This window comes from Palaemon carinicauda, chromosome 12 (genome assembly GCF_036898095.1).
Source record: "Palaemon carinicauda isolate YSFRI2023 chromosome 12, ASM3689809v2, whole genome shotgun sequence".
NCBI classification, from domain to species: Eukaryota; Metazoa; Arthropoda; class Malacostraca; order Decapoda; family Palaemonidae; genus Palaemon; species Palaemon carinicauda.
This window is the reverse complement of record NC_090736.1, coordinates 22,794,595-22,798,154: the sequence shown is the minus strand read 5'-3', so window position 1 is coordinate 22,798,154 and position 3,560 is coordinate 22,794,595. Positions and strand designations below refer to the sequence as shown.

Sequence of the window (3,560 nt, the reverse complement as noted above, 5' to 3'; positions counted from 1 at the left end):
GTAAGTCATATGTACTGCAATATCATGTTAATTTTTAGTCGACATATCTATTTTCTAAGATCGGTCTGTGTGAGAAAAAAAGATTCATAGACAAGGCTGTAAATGTTTTTTAGCTGATCTTAATGAGTTATGAGTGTTGTGGGGAAGTGTTATCCCCACATATATTTAAAACTAATTGTTACTAACAGGTTCTCAGTTGGCTCGCTTTTTGAATGCAAGGAGAGTCTACCTACTCCCTTGTGTTCCGGTGTCATAATCAGTTTTCAATGTGCACTCTGTAATGAGTGCTACACTGGAAGCACATCTAGACAGCTTCAGTGTAGGATTTCGGAGCACATTGGGAGATCCTACGAATCAATATACCTTTGAATAAGAAACCAATTTCAGCTATTTATGACCACGCATTTTAATCTGGTCATGCCATTTCTAAGGAAAATTTCAAAATTACAGACAGTAGCGTCAGCCAACTGAGAGTCTTGGAGTCTATACATTTCAAAGACAAAACCCAGCTTGAATGAGCGCTTACCTGTTCAGTTGCCGGTGACCCATTGATCTGTTTGGTCTGTGGGTTGCTGATCTGGATGGGTGTTCATCGTCTCTTGCGGGTGACTAGGTATATTAGTTATGAGTCTTTTATATACTTGAATAGTTATATGTATACTAATTCTTTAATATGGTTTTATGTTCCTTGATTGGTTTGACTTTAGAGCTAGTTGGTCAGTTCATGAAAATGTATCTTCCTAACACTGTACTTAGGATGATTTTATTAATTCTATTAATATTACATAATGTTAATTGCAGATAGGCTGAGGATGACATAAGTTATGTCGAAAGCTCCCGAATAAAGATGATGATAGTAGCATTGACTATTTTATTTTTTTTTTTCTCTCTCTCTCTCTCTCTCTCTCTCTCTCTCTCTCTCTCTCTCTCTCTCTCTCTCTCTCTCTCTCTCTCTCTCTCTCTCTCTATATATATATATATATATATATATATATATATATATATATATATATATATATATATATATATATATATATATATATATATATATATATAAAGAGCGTGTGTACATAGCATCTAATTTTATTTTTTTTATGCAGCTGATATAAAGATGTTAGCAAAACAATAATTTAAATCGAATTTTCTCACAAAAGCTTTTGCCTCCTGGCTAGTACAGTGGTAACGTGTTTGCCTCGCATTCGCGTGGCAAGAGATCGATCCCCGCCCAGGGCCGTGAGTTTAAGCTGTTTACTGGGGAGGCTACTGCTGTGGTAGGGCACCAAGTGGGGGGGTTGGGGTTGCCCGGCTGACGTTCTGGTGAGCATCTATTCTGATTGAACTGGAACTGAAACCAGACACCTTTAACGTTTAACCTTTATAAGTGTTTAATATACTGAGTCAATGCATTCGAAATGCTTCATAATGGTTTCAACATTGTCACTGTCAGCTGTCTGTGTGTGTGTGTGTGTGTGTGTGTGTGTGGGTGTGTGTGTGTGGGTGTGTGTTTGTAATGCTTATTACCTCTCCATTCCTACGTTTTCATGGGTCATCTCTTCACCAGCTCTCCAAGTACTTTAACTTTACGTTAACCCTTTTCCTTATCAATTATTTTTCTAAGAACATTTCCTTCGACCCATCCAAAAGAGTCTAGGAATTTGATGAACACTGATGGGTAATTTAGGTTGGAGGTAAATAACCAGAAAAGATATGATTTACTATTTTTGACAGACATTTATTATTTATATTATTAGTACTAATGATTCCGCAATCACATGTCTAATGTTACCTAAACTTTAGTATCGGTTGTTTCTGATATCATAATATAGTTACGCAATTTGAATTTCTCCGCTAACGACTCTTCAGTAATATTTGAATCTATAGTTCTTAGGTTGAAGACCGGCTATTGAAAGTAGATTTAAGAAGATGACACTGATATCCCACACGATTCTTCTCTAATGCATTGCCCTGGTTGTAAGCATCTTTAACTCGAGGTTAATACCCTCATTCCTTTAACGGGACAAGTTTTCACCTGATGATAGGTCAAGGAGCCGTTATTTCATTCTTTCTTTGGCCAAATTAAAATCAGAAGAAATGTTGCACAAACTTGCTCATTCTGTAGTTGAAGTATATATTTAAATAACCCTCAATTCGTTCTGGGACTTCTCTGTGACCAAAAGGTGAGTGCCCATTGAGCTACAGGGTTTAGACATTTTATCACCTCGCTGACCATTGCGGAATTGTGATGGTGGGAGACCATTATTGTAAACTTGAACGAGCTAGCTGTTACACAGGCCAACATTGTGCCTACGCAGACCTGTGTGTGTGCGCCTGGTTAAGCATAAATCTAAGTGCAATTTTCTTTTTCTTACGTGAGGTACTGTATGTACGATTTTGAGAACAGAGGAGCTTAAAGAGGCCGTCCATCAAAACAAAGTACTATATGATACCAGCCATCCGGAGTATATGATTCTACTAGAATCAAATATGTGTGGAGGTTAGACTAATGGCTGGATATGTTCTGAATACATTATGGAGCGAGTGTTCTAGGGAGAGGGAGAGATTTTAATTTAAGATATATTTGTTTTCAGTTAATTAAAGGAGACTAATGAAAAGATTTATACGAATAATATCTCTCCAAGATCTTTTGAATATGTTAACATATAAGGGGAAGATTTTTTTCCCGCTTTTCGTAACTCTTATTACATATTTGTTCACACTTACACGCATTTTATTTTTTATTCGACTTTGCTACATCTTTATACGATTTTGTTATTGTTTTTATTGTTACTTACTAAGTTACAATCCTAGTTGGAAAATCAAGATACTATAAGCCCCCCCAAAGGCTCCAACAGGGAAAATAGTCCAGTGAGGAAAAGAAATGAGGAAATGAATCAACTACAAGAGAAGTGATTAACAATTAAAATAAAGTATTTTAAGAACAGTAAAAACGCTAAGATAAATCTTTCCTATATAAATTATTAAAACTTCAAAAAACAAGAGGAAGAGAAATAACAGAATAGTGTGCCCGAGTGTGCCCTCAAGCAAGAGAACTCTACCCCAAGACAGTGGAGGACCATGGCACAGAGGCTATGGCACTGCCCAATACTAGAGAACAATGGTTTGATTTTGGAGTGTCCTCCTAGAACGTTTGCTTGCCACACCTGAAGAGCCTCTTCTACCCTTACAAAAGTAAAGTAGCCACTGACCATTTACAGTGCAGTAATTAACTCCCTTGTTTGAAAAACTGTTTAGTAATCTCAGTGTTGTCAGATGTATGAGGACAGTTGAATGTGGAAAGATTAGACCACATCATTTAGTGTATGTGTAGGCATAGAGAAAATGAGCTGTAACCAGAGAGAGGGATCCAATGTAGTACTGCCTAGCCAATGACTATTATTCTATCTCTCTCTCCCTACCAACCTCTGTTCCTTTTCAATGTCATATACTAACATGGCATTCTCGAACTCATTTTCCGAGTCAGATGGTGACTTCAATTTTTTCAGGTAATCTTCGGTAACAATATACTTCAATATGAGCTCTGCTCCTATGCTGCCCCACCT

At 37.0% G+C, this 3,560-nt stretch overlaps 1 pseudogene; it reads right to left on the bottom strand.

Annotated features, from left to right (window-relative positions):
- Nucleotides 1-304: 304 nt before the first annotated feature.
- LOC137650731 (lysosomal acid glucosylceramidase-like) overlaps nt 305-3,560 on the bottom strand; it is a 31,157-nt pseudogene continuing 27,901 nt past the window's right edge.